Below are 14,629 nucleotides of genomic sequence, written 5' to 3'. Positions count from 1 at the left end.
TCACCTTTTCTGCGTCGCACAAAGACACGGTGGTTGGAACCAAAGATCTCAAATTTTGACTCATCAGACCAAAGCACAGATTCCCACTGGTCTAATGTCCATTCCTTGTGTTCTTTAGCCCAAACAAGTCTCTTCTGCTTGTTGCCTGTTCTTAGCAGTGGTTTCCTAGCAGCTATTTTACCATGAAGGCCTGCTGCACAAAGTCTCCTCTTAACAGTTGTTGAAGAGATGTGTCTGCTGCTAGAACTCTGCGTGGCATTGACCTGGTCTCTAATCTGAGCTGCTGTTAACCTGCGATTTCTGAGGCTGGTAAACTTATCCTTAGAAGCAGAGGTGACTCTTGGTCTTCCTTTCCTGGGGCGGTCCTCATGTGAGCCAGTTTCTTTGTAGCGCTTGATGGTTTTTGCAACTGCACTTGGGGACACTTTCAAAGTTTTCCCAATTTTTCGGACTGACTGACCTTCATCTCTTAAAGTAATGATGGCCACTCGTTTTTCTTTACTTAGCTGCTTTTTTCTTGCCATAATACAAATTCTAACAGTCTATTCAGTAGGACTATCAGCTGTGTATCCACCAGACTTCTGCACAACACAACTGATGGTCCCAACCCCATTTATAAGGCAAGAAATCCCACTTATTAAACCTGACAGGGCACACCTGTGAAGTGAAAACCATTTCCGGTGACTACCTCTTGAAGCTCATCAAGAAAATGCCAAGAGTGTCCAAAGCAGTCATCAAAGCAAAAGGTGGCTACTTTGAAGAACGTAGAATATAAGACATATTTTCAGTTGTTTCACACTTTTCTTAAGTAGATAATTCCACATGTGTTAATTCATAGTTTTGATGCCTTCAGTGTGAATGTACAATTTTCATAGTCATGAAAATACAGAAAAATCTTTAAATGAGAAGGTGTGTCCAAACTTTTGGTCTGTACTGTATGTCCCCCATCCTGGGCCCATCCTAGCATATATGTCCCCCATCCTGGTATATATGCCTTCATCCAGGTATATACAGTTCTGGCAAAAATTAAGAGACCACTGCAAAATTTTCATTTTCTCTGATTTTTCTCCTTATAGATATATTTTTGAGTAAAATGTACATTGTTGTTTTATTCTATAAACTACTGACAACATGTCTCCGAAATTCAAAGCTAAAAATTTTGTATTTATTTGCAGCAAATGAGAAATCGTCAAGATAATAAAAGAGAAACAGTGCTTTCAGACCTCAAATAATGCAAAGAAAACAAGTTCTTATTCATTTAGAAACAATACTCATGTTTTAACTCAGGAAGAGTTCAGAAATCAATATTTGGTGGAATAACCATGATTTTTAATCACAGTTTTCATGCGTCTTGGCATGCTTTCCACCAGTCTTTCACACTGCTTTTGGGTGACCTTATGCCACTCCTCGCACAAAAATTTAAGCAGTTCTTCTTTGTTTGATGGCTTGTGACTATCAATCTTCTTCTTAATTACATTCCAGGGGTTTTCAATGGTGTTCAAGTCTGGAGATTGGGCTTGCCATGACAGGGTCTTGATGTGGTGCTCCTTCATCCACACATTGACTGACCTAGCTGTGTGGCATGGGGCATTGTCCTGCTGGAAAAGCCAGTCCTCAGAGTTGGGGAACATTGCCTGAGCAGAAGGAAGCAAGTGTTTTTCAAGGATAACCTTGTATGCGGCTTGATTCATACGTCCTTCGCAAAGATTAACCTGCCCAATTCCAGCCTTGCTGAAGCATGCTCAGATCATCACCAATCCTCCACCAAATTTCACAGAAGGTGTAAGACACTGTGGCTTGTAAGCCTCTCCAGGTCTCCATCTAACCATTAGACGACCAGGTGTTGGACAAAGCTGAAAATTAGACTCATCAGAGAAGATTACCTTACTCCAGTCCTCTATGGTCCAATCCTTATGGTTTTTGGCAAACTTCAGCCTGGCTCTCCTTTGCTTCTCATTGATGAAAGGCTTTTCCTAGCTTTATATGACTTGAGGCCTGCCTCTAGGAGCCTGTTACGAACTGTTCTTGCCGTGCACTTCACGCCAGCTGCAATTTGCCATTCCTTTTGTAGGTCACTTGATGTCATCCTGCGGTTCCTGAGTGACATTCGAATAAAATGCCGGTCGTTCCGGTCAGTGGAGAGTCGCTTTCGCCCTCTGCCGGTCTGTAGCTTTGTTGTCCCCAATTTCTACTGCTTGACCTTGTTGTAATGGACGGCCGTCTTCGAAATTTTAAGGATGGAGGCAACATTAAGCTCACTGTATCCCTCTGCTAGTAAAGCCAGAATTGAGCCCTTCTTTTCCTCACTCAAGACTTTTCTTTTCAACATCTTTGGCATGGTTAAAAGTTACTTTTTCATTCAAATTACTTTTGGGCTATTCCTAGCACTTGTTTTGCCATCCAGCTTGTCCTTTTGCAAGAGGATTGTGAAGACCACAGCAGTGTTTTTTATACTTTCCCTCGTTACATAAGATTTGGTTCAGGTGATCACCTAATCAGAAGCACTTTAAGTAGAATGAGGTGGACTTTGGTTGGAATTCAACTGACACTGGAATGGAATGGCTGTCAGACATGTAGAGATGGGGATTTTTAGAAAACTGTGCAGTGGTCTCTTAATTTTTGCCAGAGCTGTATATATGTCCTCCAACCTGCTATATATGTTCCCCATCCTAGTATGTATGTTCCCCATGCTGGGCCCATCCTGGTATATAAGTTCCCCATCCTAGTATATAGGTCCCTTATCCTGGGCCCCATCCTGATATATAGGTCCCTTATCCTGGGCCCCATCCTGGTATATATGTCCTTTATCCTGGGCCCCATCCTGGTATATATGTTCCTTATCCTGGGCCCCACCCTGGTGTATATGTCCTGTATCCTGGGCCTTACCCTGGTATATATGTCCCTTATCCTGGGCTTCTTCCTGGGATATATATCCACCATCCTTGTATATGTCCCCCATTCTGCTGCTGCTCTTAATGCATAGAAAAAAATAATGATTCTACTCACCTTCCACCCACTCACCCGCCACGTGGCATCCTCTTCTGAAGCCGGCAGCTGACTTCAGCATGCAAGCAACAGGAGCTCATGACGTCACTGCCATGCGCCCCCAGTCACATGCACATCGACATCAGCTGCTGGCCTCTCATTGGCCGTCAGCATGTATTGCTGAGCACAAACCCCTGCTTCACATTACACTTCAGCTGAATGGTCTTCCGAGGACACACATCCAGTTGATGCTTGCACTGGCCTCAGCGGGCCCCTCACCCATATGGGCCCTTTTGCGATCACAGATCCTTACACCCCTGTTTAGAGGTAGTAAATAAAATGCTGATGACTTCTTGTAGCAACTGCTGGCTTATTTGCTGCCCAAATACATCAACTTTTCATTCACTACCTCTAAACTCACATTCACTGAAATATGATGGTCTGTAGGTCTGTGATTAGGACGGAAACATCAGCTTGTACACCGTTTTAGGATTGCTATTAATATATCTGTACACAATATACCAATTGCCATAAACTCTGAGCGCAGTTTACAGTGATCTGTTGTATTCAGCAAAGGCAATTCTCTGCTAGGACTCTGCTAAAACATTTTACCTGCTGTGATACAATGTAGTAAACAGGAGAGATTTGTACTGCCCATGTATTTAAGCCACAGAGTATTGCTGAGACTCGATACAATTGTAGCAAATACTAATCTGTAGTAAATATTACTTACATCTGTACAAGTTTTCTGACTCTAGATATGAACAAGATTTTTCCCATAGACTGTTAACTTAACTGGAACACAGATTATATTAGAAAGTTGAAGAAGGTTTTATTTTTTTATTTTTTATTCCACAGTGATTTATCTTTACGTCTTTAAAATTAGATGCAGATAAAGGGGTAATTTACAAGTAAATAGTCTATAAATCTGGCCTGGCTGCCTTACTGCAGTAGCAGCTACAGAGAGAAAATGTAGTGGCATTCTCCATGCAGCTGCTAGCTTCCAGTCATTAGGGCGGTGTAGAGAGCGGTTACAGTCTCCACTCACTCTATAGTGAGTGTGTAAGAAGAGGCGATGATACCCCTGAAGAGCCATTGCATGATGTGACATCCGCGAGGAAAGACTGCCATCTGCTGGCTGAGAGAGACCAAGTGGAACCAATTGGTATAGGAAGAATTGCAGGGCAAGTGAGTTCCTGTGCTGGACTGGGTCAGGTGACTCGCAGAACAGAGTTCCTGGGTATAAACGCCCTGCGCACTAAACCGCAGTGGGATTTGGCGCCAAGGAGGAGAGTGGAGCAGACGCGGACCAGGGATGGCACCGAGGCCAGCGTGAGAGCAGGAAGTCTATGTCAGCAAGGTGCCGGTCACCTCCGGACAAGCTTCAGATTACGCCTGGGAAGATCCAGAGTTCCAACTGCGCCGGTCAAGACCAGGACCTGTGCCCTACGCCGATCAACACCCAGAGACCAGACGTCACCCGTCAAGAGTCGAGGCCCAGTCCTTTCCGCCGCAGGCCCAGGAGATAGTTAAGCAGCGAAGATCTGAGAGGAGACGATGACTAGAGAGGCATACCTGCAGTTGCAGAGGGACAGCACGATGAGCAGGGCCGTCACTTCCAGATGTAACATATGGTACCCGGGTTGGCCGGGTACCTGGGGTCAGGAAAACAGGTTGGGAGGGGGACGGTTAGTGTGTGAGAGGCTCAACGCGCTTTAATAGATTCAGAAAGACTTGCGGCCTAGCGGGTAAACCCGGTGACCCTCGCTAGGGCCAGAGCTACAGGAAGAACTTACGTGGTAACTCCCGTGAATGGGCGCGCCATCTTTGTAAAGGGAACATTAGCATTATAGAGTGAAGAACTTTCATTGCTATTTCAATTGTATCATTATTTGGTTCATTGTTGATTTGCTTTGTTATCATCATCATTTGTTTAGGATTACTGTAAATTACTACTGTCTTTATCAGAATTATACCGTTCACTGACCATTCCTGCCTTGTGTCCTCTGTGCGTTGCATCCAGTCACCTGCATCACAAGTGTACTGTAATCATTCACTGACACAGGGTATAGAGCAGGCTGTCAATCAATGTCCTAGGGAGTAACTACAGCCGCAATCACTGTAGAGTGAGTGGAGACTGTAACCGGTCCCTGTACCGTCCCGATAACTGGAAGCAAGCAGCTGCAGGGAGAATGGAACTTCATTTTATTCCTGTAGCTGCTGCTTCAGTAAGGCATGATTTCAGCACTGTTTACTTTCAGATTACCTCTATATCTGCACGTAAATAGCATTTCTGTACATGACAGGTTCCCTTCAAAGACAATAAAAACAATTTGTCAAGTTTGCATTTGGATTTTTATTAAAAACTTTACACACTTTGGCTCTTGAAAGCTATATTTCCCCTGTGTACTGCTGTCTGCAAATTGAGTTAACTTAGATTCTGTCAGTGAGCTTCATCTAAGGCTTTATTCAGACGTACCCATTATAATGTATGGTGCTATTCACATGTCCAGGTTTCTTCATGGATCGTGTCTCCGTGCAAAACTCACAGAGACATGTCCATTTTTTTTCTGATATAACGGATGAAAAGGGCCAATGGAAGTCTATGGGTCAGTAAAAAACATGTACAGCTCACACATGGATCCATGTGCCATCCCAGTGCCGTCTGTATTTACCATTGCAATAGATAGGAAAAGCTTGTAATTTATTATTTTTCCATCCATAAAAAACACTGATGACACACTGATGGTAAAAACTAACACAAGGACCGTACACTGATGACACCAGTACCATTTTTTCACATACGTGTTTAAACACGGACATGTGACTGAGGCCTAACAGGGAATAGTAACTGTTATGTCTTTTTCTAAACTTTTCTGTGCTGATTAATGACCACAGCCCACATCAAACTTGAGCAGAACTTTGATATGGCCATAAATCAGTTGAGAGAAACTGAGAAAAAGACAGAAAAAAGTTATTACCTCTGAGTTGGAATAGCTCACTGATGGATTCTCGAACCGCAAAGTGCAAGGAAAAAAAGAAACTGCAAAAACTAAATGGTATTTTTTTAAATGAAACCCAACTGTGGAAATATTTCTTAGTTCAAAATCATGTATTTAAGTAACATAAAAAAATTTCCCCTGAACTGCGCCCTTTAAATGGCCAAATCTTTCTCCCTCTCAACGTCATCTGTCAGGGGAAAGGTTGGGGTCACGAGGCTTTCATACACATCCAATGCTCATCTGATCCTGCAAAAATCTGATATTAATGTAAGCTTTTATATATTTTTTTACCATTATACGCCTTTACAGGCACTTTTGTTTATAACCTGGACAGCATCTTTAAGCATTCAAAGCCGTGCATTGCAAAAACAGAATTAAGTTCATATATTCCAAATAAAATAATGTCCCTTCTTAATCCTGCATAAAGCCCTGCAAGGCTTCTTTTACATCGCTATGAACTAATTACAGCTGCCTACATTGTATTTTTAAGTTACTGATTCCAATATTGTGGTAAAAGTCATTCACAGAAATTGATTTGCAAAAATGCAAAGCCCTTTCCAGTACTAAATATAGCTTGAACCAAGGAAAGAAAATTGCATGCATTCATATTTCTCATCATAATTCAGATATATGCAGTGCATGCTTCATTAACAACACTGCAGATTTGTTATTTTAATGGCAGATTTTCCTCTTGTAAAACGTTCCCATCACAATAGTCCAATGAAGCCAGTCAGAAATTATTTGGCTCAATATACAATATATTTAGACTAATGGCAAAGAGCAGCAAGACTTCAGTCAAGCATGGTAATATAAAATGTTTTCACTGAGCACATCAGGACCCATAAAAATAAGCCCCCTATAGTATGGACATAATTTGCCCATTCAGTCTACACAAATATGACATATCCATCATAAATCAAGCGTTACATTAGTGTCATACTACAGCACAACACAAAGATGCAAATTCAACCTGAGACCAGACTCCACAAATACAGATCCAGACCGGATCCCTTAACTAAAGCCCAATACTAGCCCACTAAATAATTATAGACTCTAGAACTCCTAAATATATTACTTTTTTATTGGTGCGTGCAAACACTACAGAAATGAAAGTAGAAGATCCTAATGTATTGTAACAATTTGCGATTCAATTCACGTGAATCACCAAAATAAATCCAGCTTTTATTTTGCATAAATCAGATTATATAAATCACAGAAAGCTCAAATGACTTCTGAAGAGTCCACCCAGGCTTCCCCATAATGTTTTGCATTTATGACATCACACAGCTAAGTGCAGCCAATGAGGAAGGACTATCACAGCCTGTATAAAAGACTAGATAGGGAATGCAGCAGGCTATAGAAAGGGCAGAAGGCTGACATGACCTCAGGTGCGACCCGCCCGGTTTTCCCCATAATGCTTTGCACCTATGACATCACATGATATACCGCAGCCAGTCAGGAGAGACTATCATAGCTTGTGTGAAAGACTAGGGAGGGAATGCAACACCCATTTTAGGTTGATTTTAGGATAATGAGAGTATGTCAGAGCTTACAGCTCAGCAATAGAGATAAAAGAAAGCCCTAAACCATTGGGCAAATACTTCAGACAGTAATCTGTTGTACAATTCCAGCTGTGAAGAAGATAAGAGTAGTAGTCTGGGAATAATATAGAGATTAAATTGATAGGGGGAGAGAGATTGCAGGGGTGCCAGTAGAAATACTAGACTCGAGTGTGATTGAGCAGAGATATGGTATAGCTGACATGTATACTGCTGCATTTCAATTAATATTATACATGTTTCATTAATTCTTAATGCTGTAGAAAGCAGCAGCAAGGCAGCTCAATATTTTCTGTGCTTGCTTATTACAAGTGACTGTAATTAGTTTTTCCACTTCTTGTGCAATCGTTTTTTGTGAAAGGACAATAATTGTTTATTATAAATACAAAAGACTGTCTACATCTTAAAGTGTGCGTGTCACAAACAATTATTTTTTGCATATCTGTTTTACAAGGCAAATTTTGCATCTGTACACACCATACCAATAATAGTGCATTATGCATTTATTATAGGGCAGCCATATTGCCTGAGGTGCTTTTAACAGCATTTAGAGATATGCTTTACAGCAGTCAAATCGACCACAGAACCTGTAGTCTATATAGTGTATGTTCATTGCCTTCTCTGGGAGGTTTTTGCCGTGTTCTGTGATCTGTGTAGAGGCCATTGTACAGAGAGTGGAAAGAGGTGAGCTGTGACCATAACCTATTGTCAACGGTGGTTCTTTATCTACTGTATAGATGTATTCTCTTCCATTGAACTCCTGCCTAAAATAATGAGATTACTGCTGAAAAGATATCTGAACACAACAGGGAGTGTAGTTATATTATCTTAGTGGCCATAGAGAAAATAGCAATATTTCAGTATTTTTAATATGTTTATACAAAAAAATGTAAAAAAAATGTTTAACATAAAAACTTGATTTACACAATGGGTCATCATTTTCTCATTAAACATGCCCTAAATCTTTAGACGTAAATAGTTGTAAACTTTTTGGTATGGCAGCTGTAGGAATATGTAACTTGTAATACATAGAATTTATTCATTTTATATTTGTACATAAATACTCACTAGTAAACACATAACCATTCAACTCAAACAGAGGAGAATTCTGCCCAACACCATTATGACTTTAACATACAGTATGTGGCCTTGAACAAAGCCTTGAACATATGTGACCATCTAACACATTGTGATTTCCTCCCACTGCTTCGCAAGTGCAGCGCATGTAAAAAGTAAAAAGAAGCACAAGTAGAAAAGAGCAGCACATTTATATTTAACTGTAGCAATCCATAAACAGTAAATAAGTCACGTTTCTATCATAACCACAGCCATTATCGGACCATCAGATTGCAGAGAATTCACTATGTAAGGTGAAATTATGGTTGCTTACGGCACCACTACCATTGGGTAGGTGCATTTAATTAGTGGTGCACAGAAAAATACATTACAATTCTTGAGGCACGTGTGCCAAGTAGCTCCACCAAAAAAGGAGTGACACATTGCCTTGATATAACACTGTTACCAGAATTTAAATATTCCATAGCAAAGTCAGAAATGGGACTCTCACTTTCTGAGACTCTCCCTTTCTGGGACTCTCACTTTCTGGGACTCTCACTTTCTGGGACTCTCACTTTCTGGGACTCTCACTTTCTGGGACTCTCCCTTTATGGAACTCTCACTTTATGGGACTCTCCCTTTATGGGAGTCTCACTTTATAGGACTCTCACTTTATTGACAGTAAATTAAACTTTAGTGAATCAAGCAGTATCAAAATTGTTTTAAGCTGTGGAATAGATAGAAGTGTCATGTAACAGAACATAATAACAAAATAACCCATATAGTGTTAGCAGATGAGATTATTTCACAGTTGCTATTATTCCTAACATTATAGTCTTACAATGCTCCTCACCTACCAGGTTTAATTTATCATACTGGCATTTTATTATGTGGCCAGAAGAGCTTTTGTGCCAGGCTGGTTCTTACATGAGATATATAGATGGTTCCAATATAAGAAACTAACACAGGCTAGTCTAAAAAGTATGTAACAACAGATGAAAAGGCCCTGGCACACAATAGCTCAAAGGAATGAGTTAACTATCTAAAGTGTATGGGGGCCTCCCGACTCTCCCAACAGATAGTGTCAGAGTAGCAAAGGATCAGGCAGTTTATTTCTTTTTGTGTCTTCTCCTTTCTTGCTGCTGAAAACAAATGAATGCTCGGCCAAGGAAGTAGGGTGTACATTAAGTGCATTATTACAAAAATTGCAGTACATAAGTTTGTTATTGTTGTTGAGTAGGGGAATCCAGAGTGATAGCTGACATCTGAAAGCGTGTATGGCTTACAGCTATCTAGAGTGTATAGCAGGGAAGGACATGTCATGCAACCTTTGTGGCCGTACAGGGCCCCAAGAGGTAAGAGGGCCCATTTCCACCTCCAAAGCAGGTAAAATTGTTAATTATGATGAGTTATAAGACTGCAAAGGGCCCATGTGTTGTTCTTGTACAAGGGCCTTTTCTGTATGTGTACTCCAGTGGTGTATAGGCACCCTAAGACTTCTTTACAATACAGTAATAAAGTAGATATATTCTGTTCTGTACACAAGTCTTTGCCCTGAAAAAAATGAACAATGGTGACAATTGCCCTTATTAGCTCAAAGTAAATGTTTTTTTTATCTCTATTTAGCACTGTCTATTGAAAATAAATTACGTTCTTAGTTAACTAACAGATATACAAAAAAAAGCTTTACATATCTCCCTTGTGTTAACTCAGATGTGGCTGACAGACTGAAAAATTAATAGCCAGTCATTAAAATCTGACCAAAGAGCAGCCATTTACAAGAATAATTGTCTTATCTGATCTACGTTTAGATTACTATCATAGTTAACAGGAAAACATGCAGATGCAAGGAGTTTGTATGTTCTCCCCGTGTTTGCGTGGGTTTCCTCCCAAACTCCAAAGACATATTGATAGGGAATCTAGATTGCGACTCCAATGGGGACAGTGCCGATAATATCTGTAAAGCGCTGTGGAATTAATGGCGCTATATAAGGAGTAAAATAAATAAATAAAATAAAATTATGTGATGAGTCAGGGTGTCATTATGTCCATACATATAAATGATGTCATTACAGAAACATTTTTACAATTTTTTTTTAAGTTCCATTTAGAAATAAATTTGTGAACACGTCATATTCACTAATATCACATCCAATATCATATCTAATATACCGATAAATAGTTAAGAGGTTTCTCATGGACGGACAATAAGATCTAATGAACATCCTGTATATGCACAAATGATTAATAAAAAGGCAAAGTAGTTTTGTAATTTCCTGTACTCGGATGAGACGTACATGAACAGAAGCTGAGTTCTTTCATTTCCAATCAAAACAAACCCCATTGACTCTTTCCGGCACCCAGTAATAATCTTGCCTCAGCTCCAGTGTTATAAATGCTACGCTCTATATCAGTTGACTGCAAATCAAGCAGCATAATAAACTGCACTTATCATACTTTTTCAGACAGTGCTCAACAACATGACGGAGGAATAATAAGGGTTTGTTGTGGCTGCAACACAAGAAGTGCACTTTCCATAGGATCTACTTATCTATGTATGTTTATTAGTTTCCTTGTATTAATTCTACCTTCTTCTTATTAATGAGCTCTGAACAATATTACACAGTAAATATATATAATGTAACAAGGGCAGGATATGTGCAAGGGGCACAGAACTCAGACTTGACTTCTGCCTGTGTGATCACTGACTGTATCCAGAGCCCATAAATAACCTCACCATGTCCATCTCTTCTATAGTGCGCCCCATGTCATGTACCCTGTGATTTCACAGAAGCATGACATGCAGTAATAGAATGGAGCTGGGAATATACAACATGCAGTAACAGAATGGAGCTGGGAATATACGTGTATATAGGTACAGCAGATACAGAGTCACCTAATGACATCACCACTGTCACAAAAATATTGAACTCATTAATAGACATATCTGGGTATTATATCACACATATAATCTACAGAAAGATCTCACAATGATAAAGACTAAAATAGATTGACACTATAATGGTTGGCTAATTAATAGATTCTGTAGTTATGAAATAGATATATACAAGATACATAGATAGAAGACAGAGAAATAGATGGTTCGTAGAAAGCGAGACAGATAATAGAAGATTGGCAGACAGAGAAAGAGAGAGGGAAAAAGAGAGTGAGAGAGATTGTGTGTGTGTGTGAGAGAGATTGTGTGCGTGTGTGTGTGAGAGAGATTGTGTGTGTGTGTGAGAGAGATTGTGTGTGTGTTTGTGTGTATGAGAATGTGTGTGAGAGACTGTGTGTGTGAGAGATTGTGTGTGATGGAGATTTTGTGTGTGTGTGAGAGATTGTGTGTGTGTTTGTGTGTATGAGAATGTGTGTGAGAGAGAAATTGTGTGTGAGAGACTGTGTGTGAGAGAGATTGTGTGTGTGTTTGTGTGTATGAGAATGTGTGAGAGAGATTGTGTGTGAGAGATTGTGTGTGATGGAGATTGTGTGTGTGAGAGACTGTGTATGAGAGAGTGAGAGAGATTGTGTGAGAGAGAGAGATTGTGAGAGAGTGTAAGAGAGATTGAAAGAGTGAGGGAGATTGTGTGAGAGATTGTGTGTGTGTTTGTGTGAGAGATTGTGTGTGAGATAGATTGTGTATGAGAGAGTGTGAAAGAGATTGTGTATGAGAGAGTGTGTGAAAGAGATTGAGAGAGATTGAGTGAGAGATTGAGAGATTGTGAGAAATATAGAGAGATTATGTGTGTGAGAGATTGTGTGAAAGAGATTGTGTGTGAGAGTGTGTAAAAGAGATTGAGAGAGAAATTGTGTGACAGAGATTGAAAGAGATTGGAGAGAGAGAGATTATAAGAGAGATAGTGTTTGATTGTGTGAGAGATTGAGAGATTGTGAGAAATATAGAGAGATTATGTGTGTGAGAGATTGTGTGAAAGAGATTGAGAGAGAAATTGTGTGACAGAGATTGAAAGAGATTGGAGAGAGAGAGATTATAAGAGAGATAGTGTTTGATGGAGAGAGATTAAGCGTGAGACTGAGAGAGCGCGAGAGATGGAGAGAGGAGTGTACTATCTTGGACTTCTGGAAGAAAACACTAGTGTCATGCAGACATCCCTGACTTGAATCCACAATCTGCTCCTCTGGGACCCTGTAGACAGTCAGCTCACAGAGCTCGGGGCGGGTGGGTGTCAGTAGTCCAGGCCACTGTGCACTTGTGGTAAATCACAGGCTTCTTCAGTACAGCACAGATGGAGGGGTCTCATTCCCAGAATGACAGCACAGGTAACTAATAGGGGAGGGAGGTATCCAGAGCTCCAGTCACCCAGCACATGAAGCCCCAGCTCATGTCAGAAGTGGATTGTCTTATTTGTCTCCTATCTCTCCATAGCAGGATTCCTGGCCAGCAGTAAGGAGAGAACACAGCATCAAATACAAAAGAGAATCTAGAAATATGAACTCAACATCTGAGGCTACTGACTCCTGGTGAAGAAAGCCACTTATCCAATGGACTGATCGGGGTGGGGGAATAAGAATCTCATTACACAGCACTACAGAGCACACCTGTCTCCAGAATTGTAATCCTGACAGCAGGAATTGTTGACAACCTTGGAGAGACGAGCACAGAATCACTTAGTGGAGAAGGGTTAGTATCTGATGAGATGGGGTCCATGATGGTGAATGGGGATGCACAGGAAACAGTCTTGGCAATGCCAGCTTGTAATGACTTCATATATGTATTCTTCAGTATTGAACTTAGAGGGAGGATAAGAAACAGACTTATTACCTGCTGCAGCGACATCAACAAGTACAAGCACACAGCAAATCCCATCCAGATGCAGCCAGCTCCCTGCCATGTAGGAGCTGCCCCCTGGCTCCTCAGTGCACCGTGCCGGGCCACCCCACAGGGCACCGTGCTCCCCCAGGTGTGAGGGTGACAGCTGGCACGGCAGCTTCAGCCAACACCTGGCTGACAACTTGACAGGAGTTGAATACCGATACAGGCGGCCAGAGTCAGCCCCAGCTCCAGTACACAGACTGCACAGCACAATGGCAGCAGAGAAGCAACAGGCGGCACTGAGCGCACAGCACTTACCTGGAGCAACTACCTGACGCCGCTGGAAGGACAGGGAGACAGGGACACCATGCTGCTTGTGCTCCGGGTGACAGCAGCCCTGACCTGTGCTCCTCACTGCACTCCCACCATCCTCAGGAACGATGTACACAGAGGACTCCTCCTGCTGCAGCCCTGGGGAGGAGAAACACGCTGAATGTGGACGAGCCAGACAATGCACACACACCCAGCACAGTCTGCCTGGGTCTCTCCTCAGCTCGGAGGGGCTGGGTGCTGCTGCTGCTGTGATGTGGGTTGGTGGGTGGGTGTGATGGTGACTCTACACCAGTGTCATCTCTGCTGGGTGTGTGATTCTCAGGCATGACCCTGCTTCCAGCTAATGATCTCTTAGCAGCCATCATCATTATCATCATCATCATCTGACAAGGAATTTCTTCTATTCACTGCCTGCCTGCTAACTTACCAGTCACATTACAGCAACCTGTCTGGCATAAATAATTCCTGCAGGTTGGAAAACAGCACAGGAAAATTGTGCCATCCATTCAGCTCCCAGGCTGAGACAGGTCCTAATAATTGGATCATATTTTATATTATTAACATCATTTCTCTGCCTCTGCAAAAGTGCTGCTTATTTGGGAGTGATGTAATATATAATGGTACAAGGGGGGCATTTATCAAATGACATGAACAGTGACTTATACTGTACCTGTCCCCCCTCCTCCCCACAGACACACCACAACAGCTAACTATTAATATATCTGCAAGCAATGCCCCCGAATTTCATATACCATCCCCATAGGCATGAGCAATTGCACAGCAAACATGCCATGCCCATAGAAAAATCAAGCCATAGGAAAAAGCAATAGCCCTAGACAGCATGCAATACCACAGCACTGACACCATAATCTCTAGTCATGGGCAGCTGCCTAGCAAAGAAGCAAAATCCCTAGACATGAGCA

General features: G+C 41.5%; 1 protein-coding gene across 1 annotated transcript in view; it reads right to left on the bottom strand.

Moving 5' to 3' along the window:
• Window positions 1–14,090, bottom strand: part of LRRC3B (leucine rich repeat containing 3B) — a 317,431-nt gene extending 303,341 nt beyond the window's left edge. Inside the window, exon 1 of the mRNA XM_073678011.1 lies at window positions 13,692–14,090. The gene's annotated coding sequence lies outside the window, so the exon portion shown is untranslated. The remainder of the gene's footprint in view (window positions 1–13,691) is intronic.
• Between the last annotated feature and the right edge of the window lie 539 nt (window positions 14,091–14,629).

Source organism: Phyllobates terribilis, unplaced genomic scaffold, assembly GCF_046119375.1.
Source record: "Phyllobates terribilis strain yellow unplaced genomic scaffold, ASM4611937v1 Scaffold_4__5_contigs__length_816908805, whole genome shotgun sequence".
Taxonomy (NCBI): domain Eukaryota; kingdom Metazoa; phylum Chordata; class Amphibia; order Anura; family Dendrobatidae; genus Phyllobates; species Phyllobates terribilis.
Note: the sequence above shows the minus strand (reverse complement) of the source record. Positions and strands in the feature narration are given on the sequence as shown.